Consider the following 16,985-nt stretch of genomic DNA (forward strand, 5'->3'; position numbering starts at 1 on the left):
ATTTACCAAATCTGTCGGGTGGGTTTGGCCTTTTCTGCTGTTCCTGTCATTGTGCACATTCTGGTTTACTGGGGCGTGTGGGGTAACAATAAAGACCCCAGGCTACTCGTGTTATTACTTTACAGAGTTTCTGTACTTCTTACTGCTTTCTCTGGCCATGTTTACCAGCAGGAAGAGCACCCACAGTGCAGGAGATGTGAAATCAAGGAGCTAACAACGTACGGAAACAAGAGGCGGACAAACAGGACCAAGAGGAACAAAGAGAAACCGTCTGTGCCATTACGTTTTCAGTTAAAGTGTTAAAAAGCAAAGCTAAACGGACATGGCGTGTTTCAGGTTGTTGACTGCGACTTCTTTGATATCTCAGACGATAAAGAAGGGTAATGGCTGATCTGAGACTACACTGCCAATAACAAGAGTGTGTGCAGGACTTCACAAGCAGATCTCTGCCTCATTGGGCTCACGGCGCTGCTTATGCGTCTCGTGCGAGTGACAAACCAGCAAGCGTCAGCAGCTTCTGTGTGTGTTACGACTTTCATAGAGCCATTAAAGGCATCTCTTTAGCCGGGAATAACATTTCTTTGTCAATCACCGGCCTCATCATTTTTCATTTTCTGCAATAAACCCGATGGTGACAAAGTCATCTATCTTGTGTAACCCAAAAAAAAAAAAGTTATAGTCAGAGAATTCCAAATGGCGCTGTTCAGGACAGCCACTTAATTCCCCAATCTTATTACCTGCAACATTTCTTTACAAGGATAAACAGTATGGCAGAGTGCTCAGCTGCTCCAGTCTCACACGAGGAGGACTGCACTTTTCTATTTCACGGCTAACATATCTTCATAGCGCTCTCCATTTCCATCGATGACGGTGCCCTTCTCCAAACAGCCATGGCCCAGGTAGGCGAAGTGCCACGCTAAGGAGTCCTGAGACAGTGTGAGTTAAGCCCCTCTGAAATGAGAAGACTGGCACATCATTCAGCCTACAGGGAAGAAGAGCTGGGATGGGAAAGAAAGAGGTGATGTCTAGGGGGCCGCTTGGCCACACGACTCCCACTCCGCTGATAGCTGCTTCATGTAGTCTTACATGGCAATTACTTTACATGGGGGCACAGACAAGTCAAACATGTGCCCCTGTGTTGAGACCCCAAGACTTGGGCGGGGAGTGCGGTACCAAAAACAGAGGAAACACGTGGCTAGGATGAAGTGAGGGAAGCTCACATCAAGTGAAACAATAAATAACGACTTTGTTAAGTTAACGTCTCCACCATAACTGACCCAGAAATGAGTTCTTGTGCTGCCAGCAAACCGTAGTACCACCAGCTGTCAAAGTAATAAATTCATGAATTTGTGTGGGATAAAGGAGCTCTGGATCCATCATCCCTTTACTGTAAGGTGCACCATTATACGTGCAGCCCACCCTGACCGGCCACGTAACTAATGAGGTGTTTCACCCATAAAGTATCAGGCGCTCAGTAGCTGGGATCGGCTGCTCCAGCTCACCCCACAGGTGCCACCTTGGATTGAGGATGCTGCGCTATCAAGATGACCTTGTTTTGTTCATAGTTCCTTACACCAGGTGGCACTAATTATCAGAGATGGGCACACTGCTGCCAACAACGTATCAGACTGTGGCACCAGACAAGCACGACCACCCTGCTCATTTGTCGCCTACTAGGGTGGATCTCTAGACTTGTAGTCTTCCCATCAGCATGAATGAGCAGATTACATTGGATTAGATCAGCCTTACTCATCCCTTAGGGAAATTCAGACTAGAAAGCAGATGTCCGCAGACCAGGTCCTCAGATTGGGCCATTAGCTGCCATGTCCCGTCTCTGACGAGGTGTGACCCGCTCTGTGCGGTGAGGTGAGCACTGCTGACCTGTCTGTCCATCTTCTCAAGCCCTGTCCGCCTCAGATGGCCTCTTTCTGTCCACACCCTGGAGGTCTACACAACTTATGAACCATTTGTGCTGCCTGCTCTGCTGCATTCAAAGCCCTTTAAATAATTCATGTTGCCTTCTGGAAGGGCAGCTAGACATAACGAAATGGGCCATCAACAGAATTCAATCCTGACACTTTATCCACAAAGTAATAATAATAATAATAATAACTTGAGTGTCTAATTGTATTCTTAAGGGTAAAAACGCTGGTGCCTTGTGCGCAAGTAATACCCAGTAAAACCCTTTGGCTGATGACCCCCAGGACAATCATCTTCAAATAAACTGCCAGCTCATTGCCTTTCATGTTGTTGTATTTCAGAGATGACCATGTTGGTGCTCCAGTCCTCCTTCTCCTCCTCCTCCTCCTCCAGCGCTGGCTGCCATCGTGCCTATTAAGATGAACAGTCCCACACCTGCACATCAAGGATGTCTTCATGGCTTGTCTTGCTCCCTACAAGTGACCGAGACAGCACTCACATATTCCACCACAAGTCATGCGACCGTGTGTGACGAACCCGTTTATCAGCGTCGGGAGCTCGACACGTGCCACACACTTGGCCTTGGCTCTGTAACAGAGGAACAGCCAGAGCTCCCCCGGGCACACTAGGATGTGCATTTCTTAACAGTGCGTCTGACTGGCACTTGGCTCATCGTCCTGCCCCATCTTCAGTACTGTAGTTGAGTGGGAAGCATTGTCACCTGACAGGGCCAGGGTTTAAATCACAGGCCTAATGGGGCCTCGGGCTCTGTGGATGGAGTCGACTCTTCTCCTCTGTGGCCACCCTGGGAGGTGTAGCTTAGTGTGATTTAGGACTGTAAAGTGTCCTCGTGCTCCTGCCTTGTGCTCAGTGATGTTGGCACAGGCCCTCCTTCCATGAAAAGGGCACAGTGGACAAAGAAAGGCAGCAAAAGATGTTTGCACTGAAGGAAAATGATCTTAAGGGAGCTGGCTGTGTATGCTGCATTTTACAGACCGAGACAAACTAGCGGACACTGGGCTTCAACGGACATCACAGAGGCACTCAGGGCTGCCTTGGGAGGTGCACAAGTGTCAATGTGGATGGCAAAGCTCCGTACAAATTTAAGAAATGGCTTCTAATGGCCCAATCAGGACCTGGTCTGGGGACATCTGCTTCACCACCTGAGGCCACAGGTCCCTGAACCCTTGACTCTCTGCAGTTCGCATACCAGGAGAAGGTGGGAGCGGAGAATGCCATCATCTATATGCTACACCGATCCCTCTCCCACTTGGACAGAGGCAGTGGTGCTGTAAGTATTATGTTTTGGACTTCTCTAGTGCCTTCAACACCATCCAGCCTCTGCTCCTTAGGCACAAGCTGACTGAGATGGGAGTAGATTCAAACCTGGTGGCATGGCTGGTGGAGTATCTTACAGACAGACCTCAGTATGTGCGTCTCGGGAACTGCAGGTCTGACATTGTGGTCAGTAGCACAGGAGCGCCGCAGGGGACTGTACTTTCTCCGGTCCTGTTCTGCCAACATACATCAGACTTCCAATACAACTCGGAGTCCTGCCATGTGCAAAAGTTCACTGACGACACTGCTATCATGGGCTGCATCAGGAGTGGGCAAGAGGAGGAGTATAGGAACCTAATTAAGGACTTTGTTAAATGGTGCGACTCTAACCACCTACACCTGAACACCAACAAAACCAAGGAGCTACTGTTGGATTTTAGGAGGCCTGGACCCCTTGATCATCAGAGGTGACAGTGCAGAGGGTACAGACCTATAAATACCTGGGAGTGCAGCTGGATGATAAATTGGAGTGGACTGCCAACACTGATGCTCTGTACAAGAAAGGACACAGCCGACTATACTTCCTTAGAAGACTGGCATCCTTCAACATCCAATAAGATGCTGCAGATGTTCTATCAGACGGTTGTGGCAAGCACCCTCTTCTACACGGTGGTGTGCTGGGGAGGCAGCATAAAGAAGAAGGACGCCTCACACATGGACAAACTGGTGAGGAAGGCAGGCTCTATTGTAGGCACGGAGCTGGACAGTTTGACATCCGTGGCAGAATGACGGGCGCTGAGCAGGCTCCTGTCAATCATGGAGAATCCACTGTATCCACTGAACAGGATCATCTCCAGACAGAGGAGCAGCTTCAGCGACAGACTGCTGTCACCGTCCTGCTCCACTGACAGACTGAGGAGATCGTTCCTCCCTCACACTATGCGACTCTTCAGTTCCACCCGGGGGGTAAACGTTAACATTTTACAAAGTTATTGTCTGTTATACCTGCCTTACACTCTCCACCTTGCACTGCACTTTTATCACTCTTTAATTAATAAAGTATCTACCAATCTCACGTGATTGTTGGCTTCCTTTCCAGCTGCAGTTTTGTAATCTGAAGTCAGTGTCTGATGGCGGTCCTGCCCACGCCACGTGTTTCACACTTTCTGAAGCAGCACTTTGGCTTTACTTTACGGCAGTCAATGAGCAAAGAAGCAGACATATCTACAGATGGAGCAGGTGCTCACCATGAAGTGGCTGCTTTAATATGAAATTCAAATCTCAAAACGCTTATTCATTGTACGTCACCCAGACCTGCATGTCTTCACCAACGGCTTTACTGGGAAGACTGAAGGTGGCAGAATCAGATTTATTGGCCAAGTATGCACACATACAGTATAAGGAATGTGACTCCAGTTCTGGTGGCTCTCCAGTTATCAGTTACATAATCAACATTCATACAAGACAAAGAAAATATACATACATACATAGAGAGGACAACTCAGTGCAGGAAACACTGAAGTAACACCAGCGGACAAGTGTTAGCAAATATGTGAACAGTGCCCTGGGATGCCACAGGGGAAGAAACTGTTCTTGTATCTGCTTGTTTTGCTGTTTGCTAATCTGTAACGCCTGGTTTCCAACCCGTTTCATGACTCTGGGATTATACTGGTCCTGTATGGTGGGCAGACCAGCACCAGTGATATTGCGGGCAGATGTGATTATTGGATGTTGTCTGTTCCTGTCATGTTTAGTCGCTGATCCAAACCACATTCTTATGGGCGAGCTGAGTGCGGACTCAATGACTGCCGTGTTAAACTGAATCAGCAGCTCTGGTGGAAGGGTGAATTTCCTCAGCCATCACAGGAAGAACAATTGTTGTTGTGCCCTCTTTATGATGGATTCTACACTGGTCTCCCATTCCAAGTCCTGGGAGATTAGACATCCCAGAAACGTGAAGGTTTCACTGCAGCATTAAGTATGGAGAGAGGGGGGATAACATTGTGGGGGCTCTCCTGAAGTCCACTGTCATCTCCACAGTTCTGAGAGGGTTTCTACATCTTCACTTTAAAATGAGGCCCTCCATATATAAATGCCTGACTCATCCCCAGGCCTTGACCATACTGAAGTCAGTCCACCTCTTGCTGTCTCGCTCAGGCCTCCTCTGCTTAAACCAAGATGGCTCCACAGTCACCCTGACTCTCCTTGTTTCAGTCAGAAGACGTTTGTCTGTCAGTTTTTAAAGATGCCATCCTTGCACTTAGACCTGTCAATGGGCACAAGACAAAGTTTGCAATGTGCCAGTAAATCAAGAAAAACAGGAGAGGCAGCCAAGTGCACGTTGGACTCCAAACTAGAACTTCACTGAACTCTGCACACATGACAATGCAGCTCCCATCACCACCACCACCTCCATCCCAGGCACTTGACGGGCTCAGTGAAGACCACTAAACAGGCAGCCTTGAGGTCCGAGTGCCATGTCTGACATCTGGACTGCTCTGGTCAGTCTCATACCGCCAGGACTGTGTGGTTTTACATGCGGACTGCCTTCTTCCTCTGGGCCACACCGACACACACGCACACACACACACACAGACACAGACACACACACAGACACACACACACACACACACACACAGACACACACACACACACACACACAGACAGACAGATATGCACACACACCACACTAGAGCCAGTTTCCCTGTCACTAATCCTCCTAACCTGCACTTCTTTGGACTGTGGGTGGAAACGGGAAGAACATGCACCCAGGGGGCGAACCCCGAACTCCCACCACGACTGCGCCAACATACTACCCGCTAAACTGATCTTTTAACTTAGATGAATTCTCTTTATGAAGTGCGTCTGGGCCTGAAAACACTGTCTCAAGACCCCCAGGTCCCATACTTCAAAATACACATGCTGCCTGACATCTGTAGGACGGCTGAGAGCTGACTCCTATCCCAGCAGCCTTAGGCACACACAACTCTGTGAGGGAAGCCAGGCCTTTGTAGGACCAAATCATACATTTAACCAAACTAAGCAGTCTAAATTATAGGGAACCATTGTTCTTTGCAGCAATGAGGGAGCTCAGTGTTTTAACATTATCTGAGATATAAAAATGTATACTAACAAACACCGGTAAGTATGCTAGCACTGAGAAACCAGAGTTGCTGACAAGTTACCGGAGCTCCATGCCATGTTTAACCAACTCTCTTAAACTGAAGATTTTGCAGAATTACACCTCCCACCCCTGGCTAGATCAGATACCTTTACTGTTGATCTCATGATGGCCCAAGTCTTCTTGTTTTGTTCACTATGGTGTCCACCCTTCACACTACAATGTGCCCTGGACCAGATACACAGCCCATTTATTTAGATGTGTGTCTGACTTCACAACATGGCTCTCTCCTCTGGTAATACTGATTATCTGATACTACAAAGTAAAAATAAAAAGGTAAATAATGGCTGAGGAATGTTCACCACATACTACAGCCCAGTACAACAAATTCTGTTGGATTTGCATAAAGACATCGGAAAGTTCAAGCAAATTATAGAAAACAACCAGGTCTAAATCCGTTAAGTAATTCTCTCGTGAAAAGCGGACAGACATACAGACGGAACCCGCTTGGACCACGACATTTTTAAAACTGTTTCTTAGTGCTATGCTATGCTGATGATACTCAGGTTTATATTCCCGTCTGCAACTCTGCAATAAATCAACAGTACAACTGTCTTTCTGAACTAAGATCCTGGATGGCTAATAATTTCTTGATCTGAATCAAAATAAAACTGAGGTGCTTATAGTGGGTCCATCAGCTAGAGCCCAAATTGATCTTGGACTTCTCGGCTCTTTCTCTGTCTTTTGCAAACCTCAAGTCTGCAGTCTTGGTGTTATCTGTAACCTCTCTTTTGAGAAACAAGTAAATTCTGTAGTCAAAAGTTGCTTTTTCCCGCTTCGTCTATTAGGTAAGATCAAGCCTTTTTATCTTCTAGGAATCTTGAGAAAGCTACTCATGCTTTTATTTTTTTCTTGCCTTGATTACTGCAACTCGCTGTATTCTGGGATTAGCAAATACCTGATACTAAGGTTACAGTTGGTCCAGAGTGCTGCCGCTAGTTTTCTGGTTGGGCCAAGAAAGGCTGACTCTGTCTCTCCTATTTTAGCTTCTTTACACTGGCTGCCTGTCAGTTTTCAAATTTATTTTAAAATCTTGCTGCTAGTTTTTAAATCTTAATATGGGTTTGCTCCTGCCTATTTATCTGAATTGTGTGTTTTACACCAGCCATTTAGAGTGCTTAGATCTTCTGGTCAGTTGTCTCTTGTTGTCCCTCGTACTAAGTGTAAAACTAAGGGGGATAGAGTGTTTGCAGCTGCTGCTCCTCGCCTGTGGAACTCTTTACCTCATTACATAAAGGAGTCGTCTACAATCGAACTGTTCAAAACGAGATTAAAGGCTCATTTCTATTCACTTGCATTCCATGACCTTCAGTAATACTGATGGTTTCCTCACTGTGATTATACAACATTGCTTCTATTTATTATTTATTTATTTTATTTATGTTTGTATATTTTATTTCTATTTATGTTAATTGTATGTTTTCTTTTATTCTATTATTATAAAGCACTTTGGCCACAGCATTCCTATGTTGTTTTAAATGTGCTATATAAATAAATTGACATTGACATAGTGAGCACCTATGGACCAAGGGTAACCTACATTTCAAATTTCAATTCCCAAGTCCTCCCGGTTCAGGAGATTTCGTGATGAGTGACTCGGTGGTATTTGGCTTTTATATACTGTATATAGATCACTGAAGAGGTCTAACTTGGTCTGAAATGCCCCATGATTGAGTGGGACTGACCGACGGAGGCACCACTATCGATGTCATGCATCTTCAGACCCCTTTGTCTGGTTGTGTACTGTTGGTCAAGTCTGATTTTGTGCCACATTCTTGAGCCCGACTCCTCCATTTCACAGTAAGTATAATCCTCAGGGTCCACTGGTACAAAAGCATGAAACGTCTTGGTTTTGACATCCAGATTGTTCTAATTGTGCCACCTGAGATCACAAGTTGGAATGACTAGTAAATATCAAGCACACAAAAGGGGTTCCACAAGATGTAATGTAACATTCTATAACTCACTTAATTCAATTCTCATTTGCTGAACTCTGTCCTGGACGCACTGACCACAATGCCTGCACCAGTCGTGGACAGAACACCAGTCCATCACAGGCCCCACTCACACTGGGCCCAGTATGGAATCAGCAGCAGCTGGAGAAGCCAAGCTAATTGCCCAGCACCAGAAGTGGCCACTGGAATCACACCCAAGATGGAGGCGGCAGTGCTGACCACTGCTCTGCCAGGCCAGCTTCACCAGCAAACCTCTACAGGCACCACATTCTTTATTCCTTCCTCCTTATATTTTCATGCCATTGTCACCCAAACCTGAAAAGTGAAGTACAGATAAGGAAGATCTGTAACTTCATAGCCAGCAATAATCTCTGATCCTTCATACAAAATGGATTTCATTTCCTTCAGTTCATTTCCTAGCTTTGACTAAACGCATGTTTCCTTTCACGAGGTCTGCTCTCTTCAGTACAAGCGCCCCAGATATCAGTCCATGTATCTTCTATCCACACAGGACACTGGGAGTAATGGGCGTAAAGGAGAAACCGGCAGGCCACCAGTCCATTGTATGGACAGCCACACTCACTCATGCAAAGTCAGTCCAGAGGTAAAAATCAGCCTAAGCAGCATATCAGATTTTATGGGATGTGGACAACATGAAGCAAATTCACTTTATTTATTTTAATTTGCAAAGCACAGATATTTTAAACAATTACATGAGAGTGATTTTATGATCATTTATTTTTTAATTATGACCTGACAGAGAAGGTCTGTCCTCCGCTCAGTTTCCAGAGGCCTGATGTGTGTTACCTACACCAAACACACTCGCCCTCTTCAAGGTGGTAAGGCCATCCCAGCAGCGCAAGGCGTAAGACTGAAAACAGAAACACACAATGCAGTACAGAGATGGAAAGAAACCACCACACATACGCGGCTGAAAATATGACATTTTTGGAGCTCTGACTACCTGCGTCTGGATGAAACTGAAAATGAGGCCCTATAAAAACAAAGGAGAAGAAGATGTGCACGTTACAGAAAACACAGAAATGTGCAATGTGAAATGGAGCTGGACCATTAAAGGGTATCACGCAAGAGCCACGCACACCCGTGATGTCCACGCATCCCTCTTAGGGTCACAGCTTTGGGTTTGTTCACTCGTCAGTACATGGAGAGGCAGAGACAGGCAGCCATGGCCCTGCTGCCCCTGCCCTTTCCTCCACCCTACACCCTCCTTGCTTGTCCACAGATTAACAGCTCCGAAGCTGAACTTGCTCAGTAAAAGACTTTAGACACTTTACTGTCGGAGATATGGAAAATGTTCAAAAGGTCTGCTGAGTGGCACTTGAAGCCAAATATCAATTCATTTTGACCAGGTACCTCATTTCCACTTGTCTATTCCGATCAAAGACTATGCAGCAGCCCCTAAAATAAAACAAAAACTGCTTTCACACAATTTCTAAACACAGCTTGTACAAAGAAACACAAACACCTATGAGGCTTTTTCAAAGTCTGATCATTTCATCTAAAATGACCTTCACAGTCTGTTTCTTGTAATTTAGTTTCGGGACGTGTAACATGTAAGAGAAAAGCAGAAGATCCCGAGCGCGTCCTCACCAGCCGAGTAAAGTGGTGCGTTTGCTGTGTGTCTTAAAGTGAGAATGCGCCTCGTGTCAGACACATCCGTACCTCACCAGCCTCACTTGGAAACTGAATAATCGCTGCAACTCTCCGTACAAATCAGCACTCGCACATCACGCTCCTTGGGAAGAAAGAGAGGAATGGCTTTGTGTTCAGCTTGTTATACGTGGGGACAGTCTTAAGACAAACTTATATGTTTCAATATCAGATTAAAGTCGGCCATCATCTGTCAGAGCAGCTTTAGGCCTGTGCCAGCAACCAGCCCTTGACAGGATTAGGGCTATGAGATCTAAAGTCGCTATTCAAATATACTGTAATTCAAAAGTACTATGAAAAAATATTATTGAAGAGCAAAAATGGCAAGTGAGTGTAAAAGACAGGCTGTGTGCTTTATCTCCCAGCAATCTTGTCAATGTTTTCCTCCAGACGTGCTATTCGACACTGGCTGTACTTTACAGATCTGTTTCTGCACATCACTTCCACGATCAGACTTTCAGAATTGTGAATTTATTAGCAGTCATGCCCTCGTAAGGAAAAGGTGGTTTCAACTAATGGCAACAGAAAATAATGGCCACATTTTGGATTTTACTTCCATTATTGTAAAGCAGTGTCAGCAGATCTCATTTAGTTAACTCACACTTTCACATGCAACCTGAGTTGGCAGCTTAAAACAATGACATGTAATTCAAATATATATATATATCTCGGTTTGGTTAGATTTCAGATGTCGTTCCTTGACTGACTGCACTGAAGTGGCGTCCCTCTCGCCCGTGAGCCATTAGGCCGTGTCCTGCACAACTGGTCTACCGCCTACACTTCTTGTGCTTTCCTTTCAAACTTTGCTCCATATTGCTTGTTAATGCAGTTGTTTTCTGATAAATACTCAAACTTGGTGAAAAACACCATCTTCTAAAGTAATAATTATATTTTGTCAGTAACGGTTAAACACCATTATAAATCAAAATTTTATTTGTGAAACAAATCCAAGCTGCCATCTCCTTACTTTAATAAGACTGATGGGCTGTGATGCATCTTCTTCTGACCACCAGGAGAACAACGACATTATTAACGTCCTTAAACAGACTAACAAGTGATCGTATCAGGCTTCACTATGTGCATTACAGGCAGTGCAGGACGTGCTCATCACTTTGTAGGCTCTGAGAAATGCCATTTTTGTGAAATTCATTTTACAAGCCACAGTGAATGATTCATAAGACAGCGATGGACACGATTTCTTTATTGTTGTAAGTGTGTCACTCACGTTTGGTGTTTGCTTTGTGCCAGGACTTCATAGCCGAAGACGTCAGCTCCCTGCTACCCTTGTGTGTAATGAGCAGCTTGCACAAATAAATACTGTAAGATGAGGGGCTATCCAGAGCATAGCTCTTTGACAATACGGCAAGTCAGCCCACCTAAGCTTTATTTTAGTTGTATAACACTCTGCACACAGGAGTGCCAGTACTAAGAACCCTGAAATGAACTTGTAGGACTGCCTTTCATTCTGGCTGGCACTCAAGTACACTGACTACAGTGAAATTCTTATTGCACGTGCTAATCAATGTGCAACACGTCCGACCTTGTGCAGTGGTATTAAAAGCCTGGTCAGATGTGAGTGAGGGCAGCCTTCACATCTCCTAAGAGTTTCAAGTAGGAAATGTGAAAATGATCAAATGTCAAGCTTAATCTACCCGCAAAGACACAAAACTACCTAAGGGTTAGACACTTGGCTTTTACACTGTTTTTATAACCAACTATATCAACATTTCTCTCACAAATGTAAAATGAGAGGTACACAATCCTACCAAATGGACACAAGGACACTGTTAACTGGCGTATTTGCCATTTTCCTTTGTTCTCTATGTTTTGCTCTGATGTACCTGCTTATTCGTACACACCTGTGGTAACAAGACTATCTATTACAGTGGACCCTTGACTTACGAACTCAATTCATTTGCGAGGGCTGGTTGTAACTCAAGTTGGTTGTAAGTCAAGACTACTTTTCCCATAAGAAATAATGGAGATACCCATAATGCACTCCGAACCTCCCACAGCAACACTTACTTAACCTTTTCATAATAAAAAAGGTTTGTATAATGCACATAATTTACCAAAACACCAATCATTTTTCTAATGTACTAACCAAAATGTTATAAAAAGTGCCTAGCCTACCAGAAACAACAATTTCATACTGTGCTGTGACATCTTTGGGCTGCAGGAAGGGAGGAGGAGGAGGAGAATGAAACGGAAGGTGGTTATTGTTTAGAAGGAGCCTCCTTATGCAGATCTTTTCTTTGTAAAATTGTCGAGATGGTGGATTTCGACATGCTGTACATATTAGCGAGATCGGTCACGAACGCCACTCTCATGTTTCCGCACAATTTCCTTCTTCGTTTCGATTGTGATCGCTGTTTCTCAAGTTAATAATGACAGTAGTCGAGCACTCAGTTCAAAGCTGGCCGTGTTGTGAACTGCTGTAATAATACACTCCAAAGCAAGCCAGTGCTGACTCAGCCTGATGACATCATCATGTGCCGCGCCAGCCCGCTAGCTAACATCCCTTAACAATCGCTTTCTTTACCTTCGTTACCTTCTCTTCCTTCCTTAGCAATTATGCGTCTTGCTTGCCATGGTCTTAGTGAATTATATATATATAGATAAATCACTGCACTGACCGAAATTACGTCCACAAACGCATGTATCTGGGCTCCGACTGACGCTTACGAACGCTCTCGGCTGTTTGTTTATAATCGCACAAGTGGATACACGTGACCGCATTCGGGTCGTAATCAAGATGTTGGTCGTAAATCAAGTTGTTCGCATGTCAGGCCGGTCGTATGTCAAGGGTCGACTATATAAATGTATATACTGATACCACATGTGTCATTAAACCTGATCAAAAGCTTGATATTTTCATTTACTCTAAGTTTGGCATCATCTATTGCACACTCATATTTTTTACATAAATGATACTGCTACTTTAATGACTCATAATGTGCTGGTAGCATTTTATCACTGAATGTGTTTCATGACCAAAAAAGATATTTTTCATGAAAAACAATACAAAAAAAGTCATGGAAATAACATTGACATTACTATGTGTGTATTTTTTATTATTTCTATTATATATAAATAACTGGGTGGCTCCACACTGGAAGAGGTGCCCCAAGCGCCACATCCTTCTCGGGACGGTCTTGTTTCATGACGATATTTAGAAAATGCCGGCTAAGCATGTTGTGTTTGCCTTCACTGTATTATCTCAAAGTGGGGCACCGAGGTCTACAAGTCAGATGTGATTAAATTAACAGATTTCAGTACTGGAAAACCTCACAAAGGCCTCTGCGTTTTCCCTTCCAGACCTTACCCTCCTCAAAGTAGTGTGAATTGAATGTGCATTCATTGGGAAGGCAATGCAAGGTGATGTTTGTAAAAAGCAGAGACGTTTTCCCCAATAGCTTTCTACCCCATCTTGTGAATGTAAGGATATAGCGTTGCAAACTGAGTCAGAACTGATAGAAACCTGCTAGACATAGAGTTAGACTATATTCTAAAGTAGCCGCTACAATGCAGTCACTCTTTTGGGCATGTTAATAATGTTTCACCTTCCGTAACATCTAGAATACGATCCACCATGTTTTGTCTCTGCCATTATGTCCGTATTTACCACTTTGTACGTGTTTTCAATTCATCTCATACCAATTTTCCTTTAAAAGCAGTTTCCCCAGAAACCCTTTATTAAATTCTCTGGACAAGTTAAAGGAATTAAAAAGCTTTACTGTGCAGCATTTCTACAAAAAAGAAAGCAACTCAGAAATAAAATACAATTCTAAGAAAAAATGTTTACTTAGTTTTCACGAAATGCATTTTACTCCAAAATATCTAAAAAAAAAATGAAACTGTTCATTGCACTCACGAGAAAAGTTTCCTGTTTAAGCTTTCATTAAAAGTTTACACCTCAAGTCCTCTGGCACAACGGTAGCACTTGGTGTACGTCTCATTAAGGGTATCATTTACGTGCCAGAATTGCCCAGATGCCAGGCTTTGACAATCCACCAGGCATTAACGTATGAAGAGCACACAACAAAACAACAGAGAGAAACATATCATTAGACTGAGCTGGTGTGACGTGTTGGAGGTACTTTAGTTGCCATGATTGGAACACAAATCAAAAGAGCACGGTATAATATAAAGGTAAGCTGGGTATAAAAATGAACAATAAGGAAACTGAGAATATTACTGGAAGCAGATCCTACCCAGAATAAAAGGGCTTACGGACAAATGAATTATGTGAGGTTCAAATGGAACTGAAGAGAAGAAGCAGACAGGGCAGGAGATGAGTTTAGTTTTCGTTACATTTCTTACTCTAATCATTTGAACTTACCTGAAAAACACATGATGACAATCGACAAATACAATATAGCATAAAAAACAATAAGAATAGGGTAACTATATGAAGAGTTGGAGAAGAATGAGTAACAAATAAACATACAGGAGTTTGACGCCACTTAAAGGAGGGGCGTATGTGCCAAGACACAGGACAGAGTAATGGCGGTTCTACATTACAGAGTGTATGTTTGTGTAGGCACGAGTTACAGGCAGGTTCCTAGTCCACGCTACTATCAGGTAAGATCTGACTCGACTCTCTTAGCCCAGTAATGGAAAGAGTACGTGGACGGATCGCGTTAAAACTCTCTGGACACCCCTCTGCATGACGACAGGTTCATTCTTGTGAGCTCTGCAGCAGTGCATCATTTTTCACTTCCACCAGAGAATACTGTAATCTTCACCTACTACTTTGTGTTGTGTTCCTTACCTGTGCTCCTTTACTCACACGTTTCACCCTAATGCTTTCTTTTGAGTGTACATTTTGCCTCCTTCTGGCTATCAGACGTTATTCTAGTTCAACAACAATTCAAATTTCCTACTTAAGTACATCATTGAAATCAGAGCTGAAACAGCAAACATCAGAACCCTCGGAAACCAAAAAGAAAGGTAATCACAAGGTAACTGCAATCACTTCAGACATCTTTTCACAAACCAAAAGGTTTCTTATGTACTAATATTTTTTTATTATACATTTATTTTCTTATAAAAGTTAATAGTCTCCATTAGTGCATGTGCTGCTGCTCTGTTGTAGGTGTGTAACAAATCGTGCATTTCAAATCATTTATTTTTTCACCTAAGGCAGCCTGCATTTCTTATGAAGGACATTTCTGGCCAGCCATTCTAAAGGGTCTCCACAAAGCAAGCGTCTTCGCGTAGCACACAAACAAAGGATCTTTTGTCGGTTTATTCCTTACCACTTCTCGATGCCCATATGCAAGCGTGTCGATAAAACATGAAATTAGGAAGCAAACAGCAATGCAGTTTGACATTGCATTGGTCCAAATGGCTCTAAGAATGGCTGAAAGCGTTTCACAAGTGACCAGACGGACCCCGTTTTTTCTGCTTGCATTACCCAGTCTGATTTGGATTCCTGTTATCAGACTTTTCCAAAAATAATAAAATAAAAACACCACTGAACTAAAAATAAAATGAATGACAGTCAGGAAAAAAAGCTGTCAAATGTGGTCTTTAAAACAAAATTCTAAAGTTTAATGAAGCGAAGTTCTGAAAAGGGTTAACTACTAGAAAAATGGCATTTATGTGTTGTTTTCCACGACTATAATAAAGTCATCCCTTTTTTCAACACTGAAGGCGTTTCCTTTAAAACAAATTTCATTCCAATTTAGCAGGTTCTATTAACATGCGTCTCCCAGGCGTGTTGATTTACTGCAGTTATCAAATACATATTGCAAACGAAGTGAGACGTGCAACCTTTCATTTTCATGCCATCGCCTCCCAAATTTGATATGGTACATTAAGGAGAAAAATGACTAAGTTGTCGAAGCAGAGAAACGTTCTGCATCTTCAAATGACATTTTGTTTTCATTTCAGTTTCATTACAAATGTTTAACACTTGAGCTTTTTGGCAGAAGATGGCCTGTGGCAAAAAAACGAACCAAATAATCGTACAACACAGCCAGGGGCCTGGCTCGTGAACATTCAAGACAGCGTGAGAGATAAAAGGATGCTGCACAGCATTCAACAGCAGCTCTCTTTCATACTTTTGTTTTGATGTTTTGTTATTGTGTACCTGCAGTTTGCCAAATCATTCATACGGTAAATTTGTTTAACTTTAATTGAAAATATGATTCTTGTGATTTCTGTAACTGCTGAAAAGTACATCTGCTCCCCGAAAAACATATTAGCCCATACCAGCCTTTCATTTGTCTACGTCTAGTGCGGCAAGTCATCTATGCCAGTTTGATCAGTGGATATCTAAGCAAAGTATCATAAGCAAAAAAGTCTCACTATTAAAAATGTTTATATTATATTACATATATATATATATATATATATAGTCATAAAAAAATGAGGCAGCAGACAGAAAAAGGTTTGGGGGTGCTGGCCACCCTGTATACTGAAAAAAGAAAAGGAAAAAAAAAACAAAACATGTTTTTATATAAACAGCTTGAGGTTGAGACTGCTCTATAAATATGGTGGGTAGGAGGAAGAGCTGGGGTCAGGGTAGCCAGAACAGGAACTGATGTGGCAGGAAGGGGGATTCTGGGTACCTGAAGTGATGTCAACAGTGGGTGGGACGGGTGGTGATGTCATTGAGAGGCGGGGTCTTTGGCTACACTGCAGAGGAACAAGAGGAGAAAGGATCAGGTGGGATCGCTAACCCCTGATCTGGCTGGCAAATAATACAATTTGAACCAGTAAACTGTGAGCCGCTGTGTGACAATATTACTTGGATTTAAACTTTAAGTTGAGACTTGTAGATCGTCTAATTCGTGTTGCCATCAGGGAAAAGTTGTGTTTATCTTGCCATTGAAGAGGCGTATCCGCGAGAATTAAAAGATTTGTTATTTGGTGAAACTCAAATCCACATACGCTAGCGGCAGAGACACGAAGTGGCTGGTGCGTAGCGCAGGCTGGGGGGGGGTTGGCAAGTGAAGCGAGCAGGGGGCGAG

Source organism: Polypterus senegalus, chromosome 12, assembly GCF_016835505.1.
Source record: "Polypterus senegalus isolate Bchr_013 chromosome 12, ASM1683550v1, whole genome shotgun sequence".
In the NCBI taxonomy this organism is placed as follows: domain Eukaryota; kingdom Metazoa; phylum Chordata; class Cladistia; order Polypteriformes; family Polypteridae; genus Polypterus; species Polypterus senegalus.